Consider the following 13,857-nt stretch of genomic DNA (forward strand, 5'->3'; position numbering starts at 1 on the left):
TTATTATGTAAAATCTGAATGAAAGAATAGAGGTGATTGACAATGGTGAAATTGTGTATTATTTATAAAATGTTAAATCACTTTTGGGGGGTCCACACTTGGAAGTGCTCATGACTTACTTATTGCTCTGTACTGGGTGCTGGGAAACAAATTTGGTTGACCACATGTAAGGCAAGTGCACTACCCAATGTACTATCTCACTGGTCCAAATATTAACTAATCTTAATAAAAAATCCTTACTCATTTAAAAAATCAAGATGCTTAACTTTTATATAGTATATACAGAGTTTGCTTTCAAAAAATAACAGCTTCTTTTCTTTGTTTTCAAGTACTTTGCTTTCTGAAATGTTTAACTGAGAGATCTTATTGCAACCATATTAAAGATTTTCTTATTTGAGTTGTAGGGGTCTTATTTTGTTTAGGACATAGGACATAATGTACATTTATTGCTTGCTGTTACCTTTCGTATAGTACTATACATGCAGATTTCTTGAAACAGGTATTATTATTATTATTATTATTATTATTATTAGAATAAAAGTAATGTTATTACATGCTCCAGGCCGCTCTCCGGACACTTGGGCTGAACCTCACACTTGAGTGAAGCCCCGCAAAGCCAGGTAAGCAGAACTTTGCGACCTTGAACTTTAGGTTCAATGAGACCTGGAAACAAAATCCTCTGTCTGCCTCCAATCTCCAGCATCTGAGGGAGGGTCAAACCCAGATATCCCACCCTACCCAAGCCAGATAAATATCTCACTGGCCAACCCCCCACTACATCTACTACCTAGCCACCGCCACTCTCTAGGCCACTCTCCAGACTGTGAGGCTGCAAAGTGGGTGCACAACACACCATAAAACACTTAATACCCATTATTCCCACACCATATTTGATAGGGTTGAAATTTGTTGTGAACCGTAGTAACACCTCTAAGGGTTATTGGAGGCCGCCCTAAAAGCCTATGCCCCTCTTGGAGAGCCGGCAAGCTACCAAGAGTATCCTGAGTGCATGGCAGAGCCTAGCAAGCTACCCGTGGCATATTTGATGATATGCCAACAACAGTAACAAAAATTGGTCTCATTCACCTGTCACTGAAAGAGGCCCCAATATAGCAGCATTAAGAAAGATGAGCAAGGAGAGGCTGAAAAAATCTCGGGGACGAACTAGACTGCCAAAATGAAGAAAGACTAAAATGACTATCTGTACTTTCAACACATGGACACTGGCATTAGAAGCATCCATCGAGGACCTGATGGTGCAAGCGCAGAAGAACAAGTACGACATCATTGGTCTAACCGAAACGAGGAGACATCACTCACATCACGCTATTTTCGACACTGGAGAAGAATTGTTCCATGGAACATGCGACAACAGAGGTGTTGGTGGCATTGATGTCCTTGTCAACATGAACTTGGCCATGAGCATCGATTCATTCCAGTGACTAACACCCGAATTAGACAATTATGCTTGAATAGATGTAGCTCACTGCCTGCAGTTTCTATCTTTGTCATCTACGCACCAACTTCCAACTATGATGAAGAAAAAATTGAGAGGTTTTACATGGAACTGAAGAAGTTCTATAAAGAAGACCACACCTTCTACACGATCATTGTTGGTGATTTTAATGCCAAGATAGGCCCGAGAAGGTCGCCCAAAGAACTCCACATTGGGACACATGGTCTGGAATGGGAGGATCAGGGTGAGAGACTGTCTAAATTCATCATGTTGACCAAGACCATCCATGGTAACTCACAGTTCCCGAAGGCAGAATCTAAACGCTGGACATGGGAATCTCCCGGTGGACAGTTCCACAACAAAATTGACCACATCATATTTAATCAAAGGTTTTGCCTGATCGATGTTGCTGTTGTCCCAAAATTCCACGAAGTAGATGGTGGGAACGGACCACCATCTACTTCATGCAAAATTCTAATTCACAGAGCGGGGAGAAAAGTCTGCAAAAATTAATGCTAAGAAGGCAACTCCCAGAATGATCAGCAACTGGGAGCGCTTTGGCACTACTGCAGCAACGTGGGTAGATGCCGTCCTTGAAAACATCGAAGAGGAATACGATCGACTGGTTCAGCACCTTCATGTCTGTGCGATGAATGCCGAGAGTGTGAAAGCCACAAATAAATGCCTGTCTTTGGAAACTCTCGAGCTCATTCATCAACGTGGTTTGGCGCGAGCCTCAGGCAACCACAAGCTAATGTCCGGGCTCGCAAAGCTGTGCAGAGATGTGATAAAGGATGACCTCAAAGAAAGAAGAGCAGCAGTGTTGGCCAGTGCAGCAGGAGCTGGGAAAAGTATTTGCAATGCTCGCCTGTCCTTCGCCAACTACAAGACCAAGGTGACTGCCCTTCGACATCCAGATGGATCTATCGCATCTTCCAGAAAGGCAATGGAGAGGATTATTCATGACTTCTACTAGGATCTCTTTGACAGCCATGTCCACCTGCCCACATACCAAATTCCGCAGGATGGATATGTCGTTCCCAATGTTCTCCCTTCTGAAATCCGACACGCCATTTCATTGGTAAAGACGCGTATAGCACCTGGTCCAGAGAAGGTCAGACCCAAACACTTGAAGAATCTGCCACCAGTACTCATCAATATACTCGCTCAACATTTACACACTACCTGTCTGAATGCAAGGTTCCCTCTCAGTGGAAAATCAGTAGGACCATTCTGTTGTATAAGAAGGGAGACATCCAAGCATTGGCAACTATCGCCCAATCTGGCTATGTTGTCTGTCTTCTACAAGTTGTTCACTCGTGTCATCCTGAATAGAATAGGCAGAACACTAGATGAAGGACAACCATGCGAGCAAGCCGGGTTCCAAAGGGAATTCAGCACGATAGACCATATCCACACAGTGACCAAACTCACTGAAGTTTCGAGAGAGTCCAAGATGCCGCTCTGTCTAATATTCATTGACTTAAGGAAGGCCTTCGATTCTGTTGAGACTGAGGCGGTCATCAAAGCCCTGGCCAAACTGGGCATTCAAACTCAGTATATCAAAATCCTCCGCGAGCTGTATTGTGGATTCACCACCAGAATCTCACCATTCTACAAGGAAGTGATCATTGATGTAAAGAGAAGGGTGTGGTAGGGTATTCCATTTCACCAAAACTCTTCAGTGCCACCCTTGAGAACATCATGCTACATCTAGAATTGGAAGGAATGGGAGTGAAGATAGTCGGTCGGCAATTACACCACCTCTGCTTCCCTGATGACATCGTTCTCATAACACCAAACATTAGCCAAGCAGCACAAATGCTGGCCGACTTTGACCACGAGTGTGGAAAGGTCGGATTGCAGCTGAATCTCAACAAGACGATGTTCAAGAAAAAGGAACTGGTCTCTGAAGCTCCATTTGCTCTCAATGAAACAAACATCTCCGAATGCTGTAGCTATGTGTACCTGGGTCGAGAAATCAACATGAGGAATGACTTGGTGCCAGAACTTCACAGGAGGAACAGAGCAGCGTGGAATGCTTTCAAGAGGGTCGAAGAAGTGCTTAAGAGGAAAAAAACCCTCAACTCTGGGCACATCTTTTCAATTCCACCGTTCTTCCTGCACTAACATATGCCTCAGAGACCTGGGCTCTATGCAAACAGGATGAGAATGCTATTCGGGTGTCCCAAAGAGGAATCGAAAGAGCTGTGCTAGGAATATCAGGTCTCACTCAAGTGAGAGAAGGAATCCTGAGTTCTGACCTCTGTCGACAGTCACAAATCAGGGATGCTGTCTCGTTTACCAAAGCATCAAAAATCAGATGGGCCGGTCATGTAATGCGATTCAGAGATGACCGCTGGATTAGAGCTGGTACCGACTGGATACCACAGGACGTCAGATAACCTCGTGGCCCTCCACCAACTAGATGGTTGGATTTCTTCGTCAAATCTCTGAATGAACGATTTGAGGCTCTTCCTGTTCCTGGAGCGAGCAGATATCCTTGGGCTGCACTAGAACACACCAGGGACAAATGGAGACGTTACTGGTGCCTGCTCCAGCAAATCGAAGATCAACAGGACTACAAGTGATACAAGTGATTATCATCATCATCATCATCATCATCATCATCATCATCATCATCATCATCATCATCATCATTTGAGAGGGTGGGCTATTCCCAACATTGCTCCTAATTTACTACTCGTTCTGTACTCAGGAATCCCTCTGGTATTGTAAAGGAATTGTACGTGGTACCCGGTGCTGTTTCTGTGCAAAGCAAGTGACTTGCCCCCACACTCTCTTTCATGCCTGAAGCTGGTATGATTTTAATTTTTTTTTTTTTTTTATATATTTTTTTTTTTTATTGAATCATCAAGTGGAGGGTTACAAAGTTCTCAGGATTATGTCAGTTATACAATATTCAAATACCCCTTCCTTCACCAGTGCCCATCTTACATTCCCAACCCCCCCAGTCTATCTGCCGCCCCCTCCCACCTCCCTAGTCCCCACCCTTATACGTGATAGGTTTCACTTCATTTGCGCTTATCTCGATTACATTCCATGTTTCAACACACAACTCACTACCGTTGCTGGGGTTTCCCCCCAAAAAGAAAAAGACAGTCCTATTGCCAATGAGGCATTTGATAATTCTCCATTACTAAGCATATACAGATATTAAGTCCTGCTGTTTGTTACATAACTTTTCTTTTTCCCCCTTGCCCCGCGCCACCGAGTTCACGCCTGTTTAGTAATCGCCACGCTGTCTGACAAAGGGAAAAAAAACCGAAGAGGATGGTTATTTCCCGTCATCAGCCAGCGTGGGGCTCTGGCTTAGTTGATAGTCTAGTAGAGTGTCTGGAAGCAGTTTCTGGAACCAAAGCTCTTGCGCTGATATCGGCTCCGGCTCGAGATACCACCAGCGTCCCGCTGGTCCATGTACCTAATTTTTCCCCTTATTTCCCATTCCCACGCCACCAGGTCTGTTTGCTTAATGGACATCACACTATGTTTGACACCACGCCACGTTTCTTCCCGAGAAAGAAGGATATTTCTTCTCAGCCAGCGTGGGGATATAGCTTAGTTCAGTCTAGAGAGATGGCTACCATTTTGATTGCCTTCAATATTTCAACAAAATACTTACTATTCTTGTTAGGATCACCCACAAAAGTCCGACCCATTAAGGAGGAACCATTACATACTGCTGATACTAAGATGACATTAAGTCGCGCGGCCGCGGCAGCGGCCGCGCGGTTTTGGGTTTCTGTCTAAAGTCCAGGGAGAAAGTTGAAGGAGAGAGAGAGAGATTTCCGCACGGGGGACCTGGCGGAAACTCTCAAGTCACATACTGCAGGTTGCTGGTGGGCTGCCGGTGTCCCAAGCAGCTCCGTCCTCTTCGTCAGTCATTCTGGAGGTGCGGGCGCGGAGAAATGGGAAAGCCCACGTGGCTGCACTCTCTTTAAGTGTCCGATGTGGGCGGAGACCGGTACTTCCCCGCCCTCGATCCCCCGCCAGCCGCGCCGCACACTTGGGTGCGTCTCTCCATTTTGTGCTCAGAAGTGGGATAGATGCTGTGCTGTGCCCAGAGGTTGAGGGGAAGAGAGATAGATTAAAGAAAAAAAAAAAAAGAGAAACGCCAGGCCCCCGCTCGGGGGACCTGGCGGAAACTCTCAAGTCACATACTGCAGGTTGCTGGTGGGCTGCCGGTGTCCCAAGCAGCTCCGTCCTCTTCGTCAGTCATTCTGGAGGTGCGGGCGCGGAGAAATGGGAAAGCCCACGTGGCTGCACTCTCTTTAAGTGTCCGATGTGGGCGGAGACCGGTACTTCCCCGCCCTTGATCCCCCGCCAGCCGCGCCGCGCACTTGGGTGCGTCTCTCCATTTTGTGCTCAGAAGTGGGATAGATGCTGTGCTGTGCCCAGAAGTTGAGGGGAAGAGAGATAGATTAAAGAAAAAAAAAAAGAGAAACGCCAGGCCCCCGCTCGGGGGACCTGGCGGAAACTCTCAAGTCACATACTGCAGGTTGCTGGTGGGCTGCCGGTGTCCCAAGCAGCTCCGTCCTCTTCGTCAGTCATTCTGGAGGTGCGGGCGCGGAGAAATGGGGTATGATTTTAATTTTATTTATATTTTATATTTTTAGTGAAGCAAATTTATTTTATTTAAATACATTTACTGAGAGAAATATTAGATGAGAGTATAGAAAGAGAAAAACATGTATTCGAGGGAGAACATAAGCTTCTCTGGAGTGGAAAAAAGCCAAGCTGGTATTATTTTTAATCACTTTTCTATCCATAGCAGCTGGCATAGCACCCAAAACATGGCTTGTGCTTAGTAGGAGTTTATGAAAGAAATTAATTTCCATTGCAACTCCTTGAAGGCATCCATATTTTAAAGAATTGAAATTAGCGCTATAATAAATCTCCTTTTGCAAAGACGTACTAACTACAGTGGCCAGAAAATACATCTATCTGGGGAATGAAGGGTTTGTAGTTGACTGACAATCTCCAGTGATTGCCCTTCATAGCCACCATAATACTTGTTCTGAGACCCTCCTGGCTGCTGGCATTTCATAGGGAAACTTGGGCTGTCTTTTTCTGTTTGATATAAGACCTCCTATGCGTAACATGGACTTTAGGATTACCCATCATTGATGAAACTTTCCTGAAAATTTGTTTTATGTTGAGTAGGTCACTCCTACTAAATAAATCTCATTCTAATAATCATTCCACATAAATAGAATTTAATTATACTTTCATTCCTAACACATCTCTTGTACATGGAATTCTTTCATTTTAGAACATCTATATTAAGGTAATACCACTTCTTAATAGTTTATTTTCTCCTCAAGTGCCTAAAGACAAATGTACAACATTATGTATATTTCAGACATACATTGATATTTATCTCCAATCTATCATTATTTAGTTTACATCTCACACCAAATAATCAGAGAGGAAAAGTAGAGTAGAAGAAAGCCATCCTTTCTAAATCATCTCTGAATTTGGTGTGCTATATTTGATGAAAAATATTGGCATAAAAGTGAAAATGTCATTCCACCTATGTGGTCAAATGCTATTTCTATGATCAGTGAGAGAAAGTTTCTCGGGCTACTGAAAGGTAAAATTTAAAAGACAAAAGCTTAGGAAAAAGAAATATAAGTTCAAAGATGTTCATGTACATAATAAACATCTTGAGGTTTTATGGAGCAAACACTAAAACAATAAATTCATTTGAATTTATTTTCCTTATAAAACAGCTGATCAAGCTTGATGTATAACAGTCTTATAGGAAAGAACTTCATAGAAACTGTAAATGAAGTTTATTTAATGATAAAGACATTGATAACTAAGATCTATAGTAAACATTTTACTAGCTTATGACTTTTATGATATGTCAAATATGAAAAACATCTTTAAGTTTTTCCTTCACATATATTTTTCCTTCACATATATTTTCACATATGTTTTTTATTTTCACTGTCACTGTCATCCTGTTGCTCATCGATTTGTTCAAGCTGGCACCAGTAACGTCTCTCATTGTGAGATTTATTGTTACTGTGTTTGGCATATCCAATACATCACAGGTAGCTTGCTAGGCTCTGCCGTGCGGGCGCGATACTCTCAGTAGCTTGCTGGGATCTCTGAGAGGAGCGGAGGAATCGAACATGGGTCGGCTGTGAAAGGCGAATGCCCTCCTGCTGCACTATTGCTCCAGCCCGTTTTTATTTTATAAAATATATAAAATATTTATATATTTTATAAATATAAATCATGTACTATTTGTACATTGTTTATATAATTGTATTTAATTAATCATATAAATAATATCAGTATTTATATTATATTATCAGTTTCCCTCCCCACCCCGAACAGAACTCCTGCTGCTGAAGACTTCTGGAGCCTAGCCATAGCCATGCTCAAGGCCCCTCTCCACATGTTCGGACAAGCCTCAAGCATGAAGGAATGGGCAGAGGAACCCAGGTGTGTGGGACCCAGGACTGAGACCTCCAAGCCTGCTTGGTTCGGGACTGGGCCTCCTCTGCCCAGATTCCCCATTTTTCAGTAGCTAGGAGGTCACAACCAGGGACTGCGCCCCTCGCCATGTAATCCCACCAAGGGCCAACATCCAGAGACTATAAAATCAAGCTCTCGGAAGTGTTTTGTGGCCACGTGACATCTTATGGCTTAGTTTTCCCTCTGGGAGAACCTGGCAAGCTACTGAGAGTTTCCTGCCCACATGAAAGAGCCTTGCAAACTCCCCATGTATTCATATGCCAAAACCAGTAACAATGATGAGTCTCATTTCCCTGACCCTGAAAGAGCCTCCAATGTGGCACCATTGGAAAGGACGAGTAAAGAGAAGCTTCTAAAATCTCAGGACTAGGATGAATGGAGACATTACTGAGACACTCAAGAAATTCAATGATCAACAGGATGATGATGATGATGATATTTAATTTATATATATATAATTATATCACTGCCACTGTCACTATATCCCATTGCTCATTGATTTGCTCAAGCGGGCACCAATAACATCTCCATGTGAGACTTGTTAATGTTTTTGGCATATCGAATATGCCATGAGAAGCTTGCCAGGCTCTGCCACACAAGCAAGATACTCTTGGTAGCTTGCTGGGCTCTCCAAGAGAGGTGGAGGAATCAAACCCGGGTCAGCCGCAGGCAAGGCAAATTCCCTACCTGCCGTGCTATTGCTCCAGTCCAATTATATAATATATAATTATATTATAATTATGACATGAAATATAATTATATATAATTACATTTACATAGAATTACACAATAATTACATTTACATAGAATTATATATAATATAATATAATATAAAATATTTATATGCTTTATATATTTTTTGAATTTTATATATATTTTAAATAATATATATATTCAGACGAGCCTCATGCATGAAGGAACCAGCAGAGGAACTCCAGACTGGGCTTTTTCCGCCCAGGTTCCCCACTTTCCAATAGCTAGGCAGTCACACCCAGAAAATGCCCCCAGTGCCATGTAATCCATCAACAGCCAACATCCAGAGACTATAAAATCAAGCTCCCGGAAGTACTGCGTTTTGAAGTGTCAATGCTGCCTCATGACATCTGATAGCATAATTCTCCCTCTTGGAGAACCTGGCAAGCTACCAAGAGTTTACTGCCCACACAGGAGAGCCTGGCAAGCTCCCTGTGGCGTATTCATATGCCAAATACAGTAACAATAATAGGTCTCATTCCCCTGATCCTGAAGAGCCTCAAATGCAGCACCATTGGGAAAGATGAGGAAAGAGAGGCTGCTAAAATCTCAGGGCTAGGACGAATGAAGACGTTACTGGGTCCGCTCGCGCAAATCACTGATCAACTGGATGACAGTATATACATACCTCTCGAAGGTACGTATATATACAAGCTACCGAGTATATCCCGTCCACACAGGCAGAGCCTGGCAAGCTACTGGTGATGTATTTGATATGCCAAGAACAGTAACAATAGGTCTCATTCTCCTGACACTGAAAGAGCCTCCAATCATTGGGAAAGAGGAGAAAGGAGAGGCTGGCTGCAAAATATCAGGGCTGAGAGGAATGGAGACTTTACTGGTGCCTGCCGAGTAAATCAACAAACAATGGGACGACAGTGATACAGTGATACGTTATATAAAAATAAAACATATAGCATAAAACATATAATGATATATCATCATATAAAAATAAAACAAGATAAAAATATTAAAATCCTTATGAGTAAGATGATTTAATCAAATTTTAAAAGGGGAGTGGTTATAACTGACATTTTTCTAAAGACATGACAGGGTTAAGAGGCAATTGAAAAGGTACGCAGCATAGGTCACTACAAAGGAAATACAAATTGAAATTTAAGTGAGGTATCATCTCATATGTGTTAGAATGATTAGTGTCAGAGAAGTAAGAAGCAACAAGTGGTGGTGGTAGGTAATTCTCTGCACTAAGGTTAGGGATGTAATTGGTGCAGTTTCTTTGGAAAAGATCTCTCAAAAAATTAAAAATGGAACAAATGTCATGCACTAATTCTAAATCTGGGTATTATATCTAAAGAAAACAATATCACTGATTCAAAAAATATAATCACTTTTATATTTATCCTAGCATTATTTGTAATAGCCAACACATGGAAACAACCTAACGTATTGATGGATAATGAACAAGAACGTTGTTGTAGTATAGGTATGTAATATGTATACACACATACATATTTATATATACATGCATATAAATGCAAATGGACACAAATAATTGAATATTATTTAAACATAAAATAAAGAAAATATTGCCATTCGTGATAACATTTGACCTTTAAAGTGAAAAATGTTACAGAAAGATTAATACCAAACTATATGACTTACATGTGGAATCTACAAAGGAAATGTCATAAACAACTCAAAGATTCAGAATAGGGGTATGGGAGCTGTAGTAAATAAAATGGGGAAAAAAGGGGTTAAAAGTACAAACTCTCTAACATAAAATTACTAAGTACATCAGTGTAATGTACAGTATGTTGTCTCTAGTCAGGGATGTTATATTGCATATTTGAATGTTAGTAAGAAAATAAATACTTAAACTTTCATCAAAAGAAATAGGTTATAGCTATGTATGACAAACTATGCTAGCTGGACTTATAGTCATCGTTTTACAATATGCATCTCAACAGAGTAATCTATTTGAACTCATTAATTTTTTAAATTCAAAATTTGGAAAACTTAAAAATAAGCCTCCTCGGTGAATGCAAACTTACTATATTCTTGCTCTTTTTTTGAAAATCTAGTCTCAGATGACTTTGATTAAAGGTAAAAATTTGGAATAAGAGTGGTAACTATTATTATTGGGGGGAAACCTGTATTCATGTTTCACTGAGCATAAAACAACTATATTCTTAGGGTGTAGCAGGCAGGTACAATTGCAGTTTGGAAAAAAAAAAAACCTTTAGTGATTTTTATATGACCTCAGTTCATTGGGAAATATCAGCCTACCTGTTGGGAAAAATTATAAGAATTACACCTTTCTTCTCAAGGCTTAATGTTCTTGATGTGACTTCGTTTCAGGAAATAATTGAGGTACATGTTCAATGAAAGGAGAAAATTCTGTTTATTTAATAAAAACCTCATAATGGATAGCTTTATATGCAAGTTTCTACTGTTTAGATTTCTGGAATTAATCATGTTGCACATTGAATAGGAGGCACTATAAACCATGGGGTGGATCATATACTAATAATTAAAGACAAAAAAGAAAAAAGAGGGAGATACAGTTCTCTTAAACTAAGACTACAAAGATAATAAACAATCAGTCTTTAAACAATCAGTAGAAAGTTATCTTTATCCTCCACCGGTTACTATAACTTTAATTAAATTGAAATTTTGAAGTCTTGCATTTGCTCGTCTGGTTTCATTCAACACCATATCTTTATCTGCCGGTTCTTCAAAGTTCAATCCAATTTTCCACTGACTTCCAATATACATTGTTTCCACTACCCACTTCTGTTTGATTGCTGCCATTTTTGACTCTGATTGCAATTTTTTCTGCTGATGAAATTAACCTTTTACTCCAAACAATCTGTGACCCAGTGAAAATCCATCAGTTCGTTTGATTTCTTCATCAGTTGTTTTTAAATTTCCATCTTACTTTGGGAAGAAGTTTTCCTTCATAAATGAAATTCTATTCTGACAGAAATTTCTGTTCATAAATGAAATTCTATTCAGTTACTTAACTGAAAGTAATATAAAATCATGACTGTAATTTGGACATAATGCACAAGGAGAATATATTTGTGCTATACTTTGCACAAAGTCTAGGTTAAGCTGCAGTCTAATGGTAAGAAATGAGAGCTAATTTGTGAGGCCTCAGAACAATGAATAAAGCTATGACATTCTAGTGTTGCTGGTAAAAACAGGTATTTCTTCCTTTTATTAAAATAATGCGTTTCCCCTTTTATTACAGATAATAGAAATGGAATTGCCCATGGCAACCTTTTTTCTTTTCATATCTTTAGCAGTTAAACATTCTATGCTACTGTAATGGATGGTAAAGTCTATAACTCTGCACAAAATAGAGGAATGGTAGGATTTAGTATTGTGAATAGGCTTATTTTCTTCTAAATATATGCCTCTTCAAGATTTTAAAGATATGCCTACTCATTCTTCATGGTATTCATAGCTAGCATTCATCTCTAAAGCACACATCTTCTTCTTACAGTCTTTTTTTTTAAGGAAAGTAGAAAGAAAATGATACATGTGATGATGCAAGATTGCTTTTCTATGTATCAGGAGCCAACACGCTGTTTGAGTTTTGGCTGCATGATGGTGAAGTCGGCTTGCTTTCAATTATTCAAACCCATTTATGTTTTTCATGCCAGCTTGAATAGGTTTATGTTTCTATTTTTCCCAGTTTGAAAGAGACTCTTTGGATGAATTATACCATCTCTCAGCTAGCCCATATGAAGGTAACTTCTAAAGCCTTTTAAGAAGTTCATAAACTTCAAAGCAAGGATTCTTCCCTTATTACTTGCTAGATAACCCCTTTCTTTTGCTTTTTGACTCCAGTAGTCAATGTTAGGTGCTGTCATCCAATTATATCATCCAAAGTAGTTTTTCCTTTAGAAAGAAGAGCATCACCTAAAGCAAGCTCCTTTTCACAGAAGTAATTTCACAGGCCACAATCTGTTAACTGACAAAGCATAAACAACAACAATACATTAAAAAGAAAAAAATATATATATATCAGGAATTGATTAGTCGATTTAAACCCTGGAAGGCTGAATCTACCTATACTACAATTCTGTGTGTATTCACAGCAACAGCTATTACTGTGCTAGTCCACATTAGTTATTTATTTATTTTTACCCTGAAGCAGCAGCACTGATTGCAACAATTGAGTGACTTGGTTGGCAGGGTGAGCTGTGAAATAACAGTCCATGTCTGGCTGGTCATGTGGATAATACCAAATAGCACCAGCCAGCTCCTGCCTGTGGCTATGTCAGCTGAGCTATCCAGAAACATTTTTTCTCTCATTGATTTTTTTTTTTAATTTCTATAAAACCAGGATTGGGACCCAGCAGGGCTGGAATTAAGCCAGAATCCTGTTGAGTCAGAAGAAAAGGTTGAGAATAGGAAGTATATTGACCCAATTTATTGGACAAAGTGCAATAGAGAGGACAGAACAAGGTACCGAGATGTATGCTCTCGGGATGCTTTTTAGAACAAGAGATTTGGGACAAAGAACTACAAATGAAACTGGCGCTCAGTATCGAAGGAAGTTCCTTTTAACTCCCTTTGTTTGAACAACTCTCTTTGATTGCCAGGCAGAATTTAAAAAAAAAAAATTCCACATTCTCTGTAATTTTTTTTATACCGTTAATTGCTAATGACTGTTTGAAATACTGGCATATCCAGCTGCTGTCTTTGAATGAAATGACTTCAGGAAACAAAAATTAATTGGTGTATTCTTCTTTCTTTGTTTACATGATAGTTCGACATAAGAAATTAAGTTACGTCTTTAGAGTATGTTTGTTCTCTTGCTTGCAAAATATTTTGAAATGAGGCTTAAGATAGTATAACATAAGATTTAAGAAGCCTTTCTGTCTTATAAATAAATGTATTTACTAAATATTAAATAGATAGGACCCAAGACTTTTTTTTTTCTTATCTGGCTCATGTCTTCCTCTCACTCTCAATCCTTGCAAGTGACGTGTAAATTAAAGAATAGATGCTAACTGCATCATAAAAGCTACTTTAAGAACATTTGGCCTCATCTCTCCACATGATCAAAATTTTCCCTTTATGTATACTGGGCACGTTAAGAGAACATGGTAAAGAAGCACTATTTGGGAAAACACTTCCATAAGAAACCAGTAATAATAGAAAAT

At 39.9% G+C, this 13,857-nt stretch overlaps 1 pseudogene; it reads left to right on the forward strand.

The window, feature by feature from the left end:
* The first annotated feature begins 1,193 nt into the window (after positions 1-1,193).
* On the forward strand, positions 1,194-2,267 carry LOC129402002 (craniofacial development protein 2-like; annotated as a pseudogene).
* Positions 2,268-13,857: the final 11,590 nt, after the last annotated feature.

Source organism: Sorex araneus, chromosome 2 (genome assembly GCF_027595985.1).
Source record: "Sorex araneus isolate mSorAra2 chromosome 2, mSorAra2.pri, whole genome shotgun sequence".
Lineage (NCBI taxonomy): Eukaryota > Metazoa > Chordata > Mammalia > Eulipotyphla > Soricidae > Sorex > Sorex araneus.